Genomic DNA, 12,453 nt, shown 5'->3' with positions numbered 1-12,453 from the left:
TCATGGCAAAGTCATCTGAGGACACCCCGAGAGGTTGTCCTTTGCTCAGAGTTGAAGGAGCAGCAGGGCAGTCCATCACCCACACATTCTGGGAAGGTCCCTCAGACACAGGGGCACACTTGACATCCAGACTGAAGCCACATGTATATGTCACTCCTGCTCCCCACAGCTGCACAGCTAGCCTGTGTCACTGCGTGAGAGCCTAGAGGAGTATAGGGAGAGCAAACTTCACGCCTCCCGGCCTGGCTGTGACATCACCCGGGTCTGGCTAACTTTGCGGAGGAAACATACACATGATCTCAGGGGCATCTCCACGGGCAGGGAAGGCCCTGGAACCACTGCCTGCCCTACTTAGTTTACACCTGTCCTACCCCCAAGCCCATAGCGTCAGCGAGGGGACCCGTCATACCCTGTGATGGAAGATTCAATTACACTCAGACAGCACACGTGCGCCCTAGTCTGTCCGGGGAGTTAAGCACACAGTAAAGGTGGCAGGAGGAAGCCCGAGACAAAGGGCAGCTTCAAGGAGGAGGCACGTGGGAGGCCTAACTCATCACTGGAGCCAGTACAGTTCCTCCAGTCATTCCAACTCTGTCAGCCCAGACAGGGCCGCAATGGCACATGCTGCCCCGGACCGCAGCCTCAGACCCAGGCGCCCACCTCCCTCACTCCACCCCGGCCAGACCCAGGCGCCCACCTCCCTCACTCCCCCCCGGCCAGACCCAGGCGCCCACCTCCCTCACTCCCCCCCGGCCAGACCCAGGCGCCCACCTCCCTCACTCCCCCCCGGCCAGACCCAGGCGCCCACCTCCCTCACTCCCCCCCGGCCAGACCCAGGCGCCCACCTCCCTCACTCCCCCCCGGCCAGACCCAGGCGCCCACCTCCCTCACTCCCCCCCGGCCAGACCCAGGCGCCCACCTCCCTCACTCCCCCCCGGCCAGACCCAGGCGCCCACCTCCCTCACTCCCCCCCGGCCAGACCCAGGCGCCCACCTCCCTCACTCCCCCCCGGCCAGACCCAGGCGCCCACCTCCCTCACTCCCCCCCGGCCAGACCCAGGCGCCCACCTCCCTCACTCCCCCCCGGCCAGACCCAGGCGCCCACCTCCCTCACTCCCCCCCGGCCAGACCCAGGCGCCCACCTCCCTCACTCCCCCCCGGCCAGACCCAGGCGCCCACCTCCCTCACTCCCCCCCGGCCAGACCCAGGCGCCCACCTCCCTCACTCCCCCCCAGCCAGACGCAGGCGCCCACCTCCCTCACCTCCACCCCAGCAGCACACCCAGCTCTAGGCCCGTGGCTCAGGAGACACCGTAAAGTAAGAACCACCCTTTTCATGTGTTGTCTCTCCTTACCTTTCCGTGGGCCTAGGTTTCCCTCTGAGATCCCATCCCGGCCGAACCAGGGCTTCACTGTGTGTCTCAGGGGCGGCTTCTTCCCCTTCTTGGCCTTGTTTTCTCATCTGTAAGATGAGGGGCTTGAAACAGATGGCGCCTCAGCCCACTTCCGTGCTGACCGCAAAGGCCCCTCCCGGTTTGGCCATTCTTAGAACCGCTGTGCGCAGGCTGGACAGTCAGGGCCCCTGGAATCGCTGTGAGGCCGCCTTGCCTGCTCCTGTCCACAACCCCTGCCAGCCGAGGGCCCCATTTCCAAGGCTGGATGCCCATGTGGGTCACCATCAGCATCACCGCCCACCCCTGTTGCCCACACTCACAGATGCTTACTTATGGCCTGGGGAGAGACAAGCAGGCAGGGAGCCAGCCATTTCCATGCTAACTGCCCATGTGTGGCTGAAGGGATGGAAAATGGAACTGCAAAACTGCCCAGAAATCAGGGGAACTGGTACTCTCACCCTTGAAGGCTGAGCCGAGCCCTGGCGACCTGGGTCTGACCTGGAACTTGAGGCCCAGTCTCGGACACGGAGGGCCCATCACGCTGCGAGGAGGGCTGCTGGCCCTGGAAGTCAGACCAGTGTGACTGCAACACTGCTGTGCCCACAAGTGGGGGAAGCATGTGACCCCTTTAGCGCAGGCGCAGGCGGGGCTCACAGCCAGCCTGCCCTTGCCCCTTCTTCCCCAAACCGACTATCCGAAAGGAGGCAAGAATGGCCAATGGAAGAAGCATGGTCAGGATCAGGAGACTGAGCTCGGCCAGCTATGAGCTTTGTCCCAGGTTGTCCCCTCTCTGGGCCTCAGTTTCCCGTTGGGTGCTAGTCTATATGACCCTGAAGTCCCTTCCAACCCCGAGCCCCTCCTGGGGGGACTGGCAGGCGCGTTTACAGCGAGGTGTGCAGGAATGATACGGCCGGAGTTCCCCTCCTAACTGAGCCGGCTCCTAACAAGGAGAAAGACCTGTCAGCAGGAGTGAGGAGACAATGAGGCAACTGCAGGCAGGAGAACAAGGCAGCTGGCAGACCCTCTTGAGACAGAGAAAATGGGTGTTAAAAGATGTCCTCTGACAAGAATGAAAGGTTTGGTCTAGCGTAGGAACTTGAACCTCACTATTTGACTGTCTCCACCAAACACAGGCAGGAAGCAGGAGATGGCCATCAGCTTTGACCCCGACCCTCCTGTGGACAGTCCAGGAATGAGTGAAGCAAGTGCCCCACGCTGTCCCGCGGCTCGCCCAGCACCAGGGGCAAAGGGCAGGTGGCTTCCTGCCAGTGCCTGGCCTGGGCAGAGAGAGGGTGGGTGCCTGCCACCCCGGCGGGGGGGGGGGGGGGCGGTTATGGGAGGGCGTGGCATAACCAGGTGGAAACAAAACCTACCTGCCTGCGTCAGTGATTTAAGAAGAAGTTCACACTGATTACATGAGGCACACAAGGGGTGCTTCTGGCTGAACTACCTGTGCCCGCCCAGCCACCACCACACAGGACGCAGTGGTAATGAATTATTTTTATAATATAATTATAGACCCCAAATTCCATCCATAGCATGATCTCATTTAAATTGTGTTGCATTTTACTAATGAGAAAACTAGGGCTCCGAGAGGACAAAACACATAGTCAAGACCAAGATCAGACATTCAATAATGGACTCGAAGCCAGGCCTCCAACATCTACATCTGGAACTCTTTCCACCGTGTCAGAGCTGCTGCCTGGGCTGGGAGGAGCGAGTCAAGCTGGTGAGCAGGCATCCGTCGGCGCCTGCGTGGCAGGAGGGCAGCGGGGCCAGCGCCGGCGGAGGCCCAGCAGCCCACGGCACACTGGGAGAGCTTTCCCGCAAAATGGAGCAGGCTGCCAGCATGCTCATTACCCAACCTTATTCCATTTCATAATAAATGGAGCCCCTGGAGGGCCCGGCATGGTGAGGTGGGTGAGATAGGGAGCGGAGACTATTACGGGATTTTAACCTTCGTCTTCTCTTCCCGGGCCTCTGGAACAGCTGTTTGACAAAATGGATCTGTGCCGACAATCATTTTCACTGCATTACTTAATATACAGTTGCTCTCGGCAAGAGATATAATTGACTTGCTTAACTAATCAATCTTTCTATAAGCATAGCTGCTTTTCCTCTCCCACTGGGGGATGGGAGCAGGGGAAGGGGGAGGGAAGAAGAATTGCAAGGAGCAACCTTTGGCATGAATTACAGAGCTCTGACATCCAGCTGAGGTGTCAAAGCCGGGAGACAAACACTGCTGCCAAGCTTCCCCACCCAGGTCCCTTCTCGGTCCCCATGCGGTCTGTGGTGGCCTGGAGTCACGGTTGCCCACATGAAACGGGCGCAGTGCCAGAAGTCAAAGGGCCACGGTCCCGGAACCCAAACTCATCTCCAGTTGTCTTTGGAGTACCTTGCTGTATATTTAGAAATAGGAGTGTGTCTGATGACTTGGGACTTGACTCAAATGAAGGCAGGAAGCCATGAATAAGATCTCAGTTGGACTGAGCATGAACTATTCCGCCTCTCCCATGTTCCATCTGCCCTCCTCCCAGCTCAGTTCCCTCTCTCTCCCATTTTGGGGGATCAGCAGACTCACCCAGCAAACTCCTCCCAAGTGCAGGCCCAGACCACATTGCCCGCTCTCTAACATGCGCTGTATTTGACTCATCTCTTCTCTCGATTCCAAAGAGGGAAGCTCAACCCTCCTTCCTCTTCTCCTCTTCTCCTCCACCTCTATTCTCCATCACTCCCCACACCTTCACCTACACACACGTACCCCCCTGGGCACTGTTGGATTTGGGCCTATCATTCTAAATTTAGAGGAAATGGAGTTGGAAGATAAGTCACAGAGTGGAGAAGGTGACTGGGTGAAAATGATGATGGCACCCAGCCAGTGTGGCTCAATGGTTGAGCACCGACCTATGAACCTGGAAGTCACGGTTTTATTCCCGGTCAGGGCACATGCCTGGGTTGTGGGCTCAATCCCCAGTAGGGGGCACGCAGGAGGCAGCAGATCAATGATTCTCTCTCATCATTGATGTTTCTCTCCCTCTCCCTTCCTCTCTGAAATAAATAAAGATATATTTAAAAAATAAAATGATGATGATACCCAACAGGCGAGATGATAAAATAAAAACAATACCTGCCTTCAGGCTCCTCCCCACCTGCTCCTAGCACTCCAACCTGATAAACCCATCTCCTTTTTAAATCCTAACTCAAGTATCAGCAAGCTGAGTGAGGTGCCCCTTGTCTGGCCCCCACCCATGTGCATCTGGATGCACTACTTAGCTGTGATCATTTTTTGTCTACGTGCCTGTCTCCCCAACTCCACAAGGCACTTTGTGAAAGCAATGATTTGGTCTTGACCATCTTTGTTTCTTTAGTGCCTAGTACTTTGCAGGAAATGTAGTTGGTATTCAATGCAGGATTAACATGGAATTATGAAGTTAAAAATTGCAATGTCTCTATTTTAAGACAATAGATTCCTGCCACCCAGTAGGAGACCTCTCTCTAGAGAAGAGACACAAGACCCATATTCTGTCTCATTAAAGTGTTTTATCAATGGCATGGATGAAGTTTGAGGAAGGATGATTACCTAATTTGCATATGACAAAAATTGAAGAAATTAATTGCATGGCAGACCCAGAATCTGACTGTCTGAGAAGGCTAGGACATAGCCAGAACCACACAGGTAAAATCTAGGAGCGTTAAGTACAGAGTTTTAGATTTAGGTTCAAAGAATCAATTGGACAAGGACAAGAGGAAGGAGCTGTCTTGGCAGAGATCCACGAAAAAAAATCTTCGTGTTTGAGCTCACCACAAGCTCAATACGGCGGCACAGCTTCCAGGAGGAGAAGTTGGAAGAGAAACCATTGTCCCTCTGTAGTCCACCCTGGTGGAGACCATCTGGGCCACGGAGCTATGCTTCATTTTAAAAGAAGCAGAGGAGCAACTAGGGTACCAAGGCGTCTAGAAACAGTGGCCAAGACTCTGGGAGTGTCCGGAAGAAATGACAGCTAGATGACAACATGAGACAGGCTGCTCCTTGGAGGAGGGAGAAGTCAAGATTTACCTGGCAGTGGAGTTAAAAAGGCAGGCACGACAGCCAGAACCACCTGGGTTCAAATCCCAGCTCCGCCCTTTGCCAGGTGGTAACCTAGGGCGAGTTTCCGGCTTCTCTGTACCCCAATTTCTTCATGTATAAAACAGGTATGCTGGTTCTTAGCTTCTGAGTTAAATGGGTTAATGCATGTAAAGATCTTCAGAGACATGCACAAGATAAGCTCTCAATGGATGATAGCTATAGTTATGCTATGACTTCACAGGACGGGCCAGGATGGAAGTGCAGACGTTACCAGAAGGCTTATTTCAATGGTTTGAGAATTTCTAACACCCAGAATTGCTGCCCACATTGAATGGGAGGCCTGTGAGGTGAAGAGTTCCTGGTCATTGGAAGGTCAGATGAGCTGGACTCTGTGGTGGGCCTTCCGTACCAGGTAAAGGGTAGCACACGATTTCCTTTAAGGTCCCTTCCAACTCTTAAGAATCTTGGAGTCTACCAGAGTCCCCTCCCTTCCTTCCCCCTTTGGGGAGCTGAGGGATGTTTCCTTTATATGGGGAGCACCAGAGGGAGTCCCACCCTGCAGGGAGGGCTCCAGACCCTCCATGGCTCACTGCAGAGCTTGGAGTCCCTCCGGCCCCACTGGCACAGACAGACAGCGCCTCCCCCAGCAGAGTACAGGTGGGGGGCTTGCTGAGCTCTGAGTGCTCCCCAAGGAGGGGAACTGCAGAGCAGGTAGGTGGGCCTTGGCCCCCACGCTGACAGTGAGCACCAGAAAGGCCGGTGCCTGAGGGACCCCGAGGCAGAGGAGAATGAGATTTAATTATGAGTGACCAGCTCCCCTGGGAGCAGAGGCGTCGCCAAGTCTGAGGTGACATGTCAGGAGGCCCCGGAAAGGGCTCGCTTTTGCCTTGTGCCTCCACCTCGCAGACAGCTGGCAGCATCATTCCCGCAGAAAGGCAGCCTGAGCCTGGCCTGGCCCCAGTAAGGATGTGCCAGCAGGAGGTGCTGATCGGATTACTGGCCCGGGAGGGGGCACAGGCGGGAGTGGCGATGTCGGGGGCTGCAGCCCGGGTGCTGCACGAAGCACAGAAAAGCTCAGACCCAGCTCTGCTTTGGGCCTTGACCTGAATGAACAGGTGGCCTTGAGCCAAGCTGGTTCATCTCTTGGAGCCTCAGTTTCCCTATTTACACAATGAGGGGCTGTGCTGCTTGACCTCAAAAGCCCTTTCCCATGCAAACACCGTTTACCAAGAAACCTCACCATCTTGAGGTACTTAGTTCTCCCCACAACCCACCGAGGTAAGTAGGCCACGGCTTACAAAAGAGGACACTTTAGAGGGTGACTTGCCCACAGTCACAGCGCCAGGAAGCAGGAGAAATGAGACCTACCATGACCGTTGGACCCCAAAGGTGTATTTTTCTTCCTCTGCCCGTTGTCTTTCTTCCTCCGCAGGCAGCACCACCCACGAGTTCTTGCTGCAAGTCCTGCAGGGCCTTCGCCCTGATGAGGGGTGAGAGGGATGCACCGTGAGCTGGGTGGGGGCAAGAAAGGGGACAGCGGCTGCTGAGGGTCAAGGCCAGCTCCTCCCAGACAGAAGCTGGGATTGACCCTCCGGAGGAGGAGCTTCCTGCCCTGCAGTGAAACTGATCAGGGTCTGAAGCTCGAAGGGCACATCATTGCTCTGGCACATCAGCACGGAGCCTCCCTCTGCGCACGGATGTGATTTTTATGGCATTGTTTATAGAGCTGAATATTCAGATTGATTCTCTTTCCCCTTCCCGGGGCTCTTCTGGGAAGAAACAAACAAATACCCCACCCCCTCCCGGGTGGGAAGCAGGTCCTCTGCTTCCTCCCGCTGGCAGACAAAGGCCAGGGCTCCCTGTCCCCAGCAAGCCCCTCAGAAAGTCCCCTGTAATACCAGGGGCCAAGGCCCAGAGCCTCGGATCCCTCCCAATCCTCATCCATGTACTCCCCTGAAACCTGGGAGACTGGTTAGGAAAACAAGACAAAATAAATGAAACAAAACAAACCCAGAGAAGGCCAGCCCGGCGCAGGGGCGTCTGGGGCTTCTGCTCCTCCAGGCCTCCCAGAGCGGCTCATCTCCGGGGAAACCCCAAGCAGGTGCCTTCGCCTTAGACCAGTGGTTCTCAGCTTTGGCTGCACATTAGAATCACCAGGGAATCTTTTACTAATGTTGTGGCTCTACCCCATAACAAAGAAACAGGATGAGGCTCAGAAATCAGGATTTTAAAAAGATTCCCAGGTGATTCTAATGTGCAGCCAAGGTTGAGAACCACTGCCTTAGACCAAAGGCCCAGCTCTCTTTCCTTTACGCACTAACAGAGCAGCTACGAGCTTCCTCCCCCACCCGCACCCCCACCCCCAGGCAGCAAGCCCTCCCCAGGTTCTGTGCACAAATGGAGACCGCCAGGACGTGGCCGCCTGCTTTTTCTCAGTAGGAAACAGCATGCTTCCAGCCACTGAACCCTATCCCATCCCAAACCACTGAGCTCTCCCTGGGGCTTGGAGAGAGCCTGGGAGAACACCCAGTCCAGCTGCCACCACGAGCGAGCTGGACCAGTGCATCCTCTCCCAAACCCAGCACCTACAGCCTGAGTGCCCACTTACACACTCAAGGGAAGCTTCTGGGACCAAACACACTTTCCTCTTCTGGAATCTGAAGAGCACCCAAAGTCCTGCAGGAAAGCAAGATCTTCCGCTGTGTTTAACCCAAGGTTCTCCAAACTTCTAAACTATGGATTTCTTTCTCCTTGAAAGGATTACTGACGCTGGGAACTAGGGTTGTATGGAACATAATTCTGGACACTATGGACTAGCTGGTTCTCCGGGTGCCCTAGCAGTCCCGACAGTTTGTGATTCTAAGCCTCAGCAGTCTCGTTTAATGTGACCAAAGGCGTGGACAGCCGCTCTGGGTCTCTGTATGTCTCCAAGGTCTCTCACGCTCTGTTGCGGGTAACGGAAGTTCCCTCCTTTGCAGTTACCTGCCGAAAGGAGAAGGGTTCCAGGTCTGCATCCTGACTCTCAACACTTCTACCCACTATTTCTACAGTAGCAACACAGCTGCCATGGACTTTCATGAGTCAGGTTCCAGCTCTGTCTGTGCTGCTGACAACTATGCAGCCTTAGACAAGTCACAAAAGCCCTCTGAGCCTCGGTGTGGCTGCAGAATTCTATGATAGCTCCTGAGTCCGGGACAGGTGCTCACAGCCTGTGCAATCCCCTCCCCTAGAGTGGGGCAGGGGCGGGGGTCTTACTCATGCTGTTAGGTGACTAACCAATTGACTCTGAATTAATGAAAAGGGAGGTTGTCTTGGGTGGGCCTGACCTATGAGCTGCTTTCTAGAATAAGGAGGCCAGAGCCTCACTTTCACTTTTTTGCTTGTCTTTTCTTACTTTTCTTTCAGGATTGTCCCTGGGTATACCTTGGTATTAAGGCGGGCTGAGAGGGATCAAGCCTTAAGCCATCATGTAAGGGAAGAAACCTCTCAAGAATGGATTATTAGATTTGACCACCTGCACGTAAGAAGGTCCTACCAAGCAAGTTTCCAATCACCATTAACCAGGTCAATAGTCAGGTCATTGACAGTCAGCCAAACATGCATGGTTGGCTTTGGTAAGAGCAGTGTCAGTGCAGCAGTGGGTAAAAAGCCTTCCTGGGTGGTGCTAACCCTTTAGAGCAGTCTCGCTACAATCAGAAACATAGATATGAGCAGTAGCTTAAAAGAGAGGTTGGATCAAGAAAGAAAGAATATTCTTAACATTAGAGAAGAGCATATTATCTGCAGATCGAATGGTCTAGTACAGAGACAAAAATGTATGACACATAAGAGAAGGAAGAATTGCTGTAAAGGAGAAAGTAAGGGATGTTGTGCACACACAGTGGGAGAGTTGGCTTTAGATAAGACCATGAACAGTTCATCCATGGGAGCATGTGGAAAGGGGAGAGTGCAAGTGGGCAGATGCTGGTAGGTGGGTGGATGTAGCAGTAGAAGTTTGTGGAAAGACTCTTTTGATTGCTTCACTTTTCTCGGTGAAGTAGGAAACAAAGTCATCAGCTGAGAGTGAGGATGGGGAAGTATCATATGAGAAACTTTAAGGCACATTGTTATAATGATATGGTCTTATAACATGTGCTGTTTATTGAGCATTTAAAAAAAATCTTTATTGTTGAGAGTATTTCAGATGTCCTCTTCCCCCCTGCTCCCCAATGTCTTCCTTCACCAGTTCCTGCCCTGCCCAAGGCCTTCACCACCCTACTATTTATGTCCATAGGTACAATCTTTGGTTAATCTCTTCCCGCTCCCACTTCTCCACTTCCATTTGAGTAATCTTATAACCATGGTTTTAAACTCTGAATCCAGTAGTTTGGTGTCTTCCATTTCTTTCATTTGTGACATGTTTCTTTGTTTCTGAATTTTGTCTGCTTTCCTGTGTTGGTTTCTGTGTATTAGGTAGAGCTGCTATGTCTCTTGGAATTGGTAGTGTCCTTGTGTAGCAGGTGTCCTGTAGGTCCCAGTGGCTCAGCCTCCCTAAATGCTGAGCTAGGTCCTCTAGTGTGCCCCTGTGTGGGCTGTGTGCACAGTCTTGTAGTTGAGCCTTGATTGCTGTTTGCATTCCTGGAAGGAGTTGAACTTCAGGCCAGCCAATTGGCTGTGAGGACCGGCTGTAACTACAGTGGAGAGCTGCTATGCAAGAAACACCCCTATGAAGCAGGACTTGCTTCAGTGAGGCTTTGGTGTCACTGAGTCTGCCTCTTGAGTGTGTTGTTTATGGATGTATAGAGTTGTAATCTATTATTGTCTGAAGCTGTCCACTGGGTACACTGGCTTTAGGGCCTCCGGGGAGGTGCAAAGTCAGCCACTGCCTGGAGCCACCTGGCAGGAGCTACAGGGGGATCTGCAGATGGCTGCTATTTGCTATTTTTATTGGGCTTGAAGGTGCCCAGTCAAAGCCCAACTGTGAAGCAAAGCAGGCTGGCACTAGGGCTAGGTCTTGGTCCTCTTATTGATAGGTTTGGGGCACACTGTCACCAGCTGAAGCTTGTTTGAGAGATTTTAGCAAAGTCTGAAGCCTGAGCCAGGACAAGCCATTCATATGGAAAAGCTGCTGCAAACAGTTTGGGTGGGGCTACAAATTGGATGGGGTGGGGTCTCAGGAAATCACTAGGTGGAGTGAACAGTGTGCTCCAGGATGATGGAGACTCAGATATGGCTGCCAGTCAGCCCTGTGACAGGGGAGGTCCCAGCACAGGAACAATGAACCCTGAGAGCACCCCATGTCTGACATTGGGGGAGAAAGCCGCCCCCAACTTCCTACCCCAATGTCAGACATTTCCAGTTTCTCCCCAAATATGTATGGATCCCCCAAAGCCACCCAGTGCTGGGAGTTTGAGTAAGTTCATGTGCTGGCCCTTTAAATGGAATACCTGGGTCTCGGCAGTCTCCGTGTCCCTCAGCCACAATCCCTGCTGGTTTTTACAGCCCTTAGTTGTGGGGACTTCTCTTCCAAGCTCTGGAACCCTGGGCTGGGGGGCTGGTGTGGAGCTGGGACCCCTTTCTCCTCATTGGCAGCCTCCACAGAGACAATCTTCCTCCCAATTAAAAAAAAAAACACGGTACACGTGGGTGTCCGACTAGCCTGTTCCATATCTCTACCCTCCTACCAGTCTCAATGCAGTTTCTTCTTTTCTTCTCTATTTGTAGGACTTCCATTCAGCCACCTTTCAGGTGGCTCTGAATGATGGTTGCTCTGTATTTTAGTTGTAATTTTGATGTGGTTGTGGGAGGTGGCAAGTACCGGTGTTTACTTACAGCGCCATCTTTTTTCTCTTCTATTTATTGAGCTTTTGCTTTGTGCCATGTACTAAGCTCTTGACATGTGTCACTTCACAAGCCTCGAAGATTAGCTGGAGAAATGAGACTGGGGATGATTAAGAAAATTGCCCTTAGTCACCTGGATGATAAGTGTGAGAGCCAGGATTCAAGCTTCAGCCTGACCTACTACAAACACTTTGCTCTTAACCCGAGGTGGAAGCGAAAGGCAGAAGCAGAAGGAGGGGTCTGTGGAGGGAGGAGGACACTTTCCCTATCTCAAGACAGTGCCAGCCCAAGTGGGAAAGATGGGTTTAGTTTCCCCAAAGACCCAGGGGCAACTAAATGAATTCATCAAGGAGTTGCTCAGATGTTCCCACGCCTTCCAGGCCCCCTTTTCTGGGCCCTTGCTACATGTTTCACATATATTTCTTTCTTTATTTTTTTAATAATGTTTTTGTTTTTTAATTATAGTTGACATGTAATATTATCACATATATGTATTAAAGACAACACTTTTCATGGCCTGTTAAACTCCACTATAATGTACCTCAGGTTTCCCCTCCATTCCATCAGCAGATTCAGGTCATCTGAGAAACACAGGTATTAGTTTCCTATTGCTGCTGTAACAAATTTCTACAAACTCAGTAGCTTGAAACACATATATTTATTATCTTACAGTTCTAGAGGTCAGAAGTCCAAAACTGGTCTCACTGGCTAAGATCAAGGTGTTGGCAGGGCTGGGTTCTCTTTGGGGACTTTAGGGAAGAATTCATTTTTCTTACATTTTCCAGGTTCTAGAGGCCACCTGCATGTTTTGGCAATGGAGGCTGTTATTTTCACATGCAATTACTCTAGCTGGCTCTTCTGCCTCTCCCTTCCACTTTCAAGGCACCTGTCTGGATAGTGCAGACTCACTCCCTAGCTTAAGGTCAGCTGATTAATTCCACCTGTAACTTAATTTCCCTTTGTCATAGTCACAGGTTCCAAGGATTAGAACATGAACATGGGGCAGGGGTATTGTTGTGTCTACCACAATGTGTCTCAATTCCTAGCTCAAAGTCAGCAAAAGCCACATCTCAGGAACGCTAACTGTCTTCATTTACTCATTCATTTATTCATTCACTTGGGAATCTGGGCTTTAGGAATCTGGCCTGGGAGTTGTTCTCCTGCCTCCCCTG

The sequence above is a fragment of the Myotis brandtii genome, unplaced genomic scaffold (assembly GCF_000412655.1).
Source record: "Myotis brandtii unplaced genomic scaffold, ASM41265v1 scaffold105, whole genome shotgun sequence".
In the NCBI taxonomy this organism is placed as follows: Eukaryota; Metazoa; Chordata; class Mammalia; order Chiroptera; family Vespertilionidae; genus Myotis; species Myotis brandtii.
Note: the sequence above shows the minus strand (reverse complement) of the source record.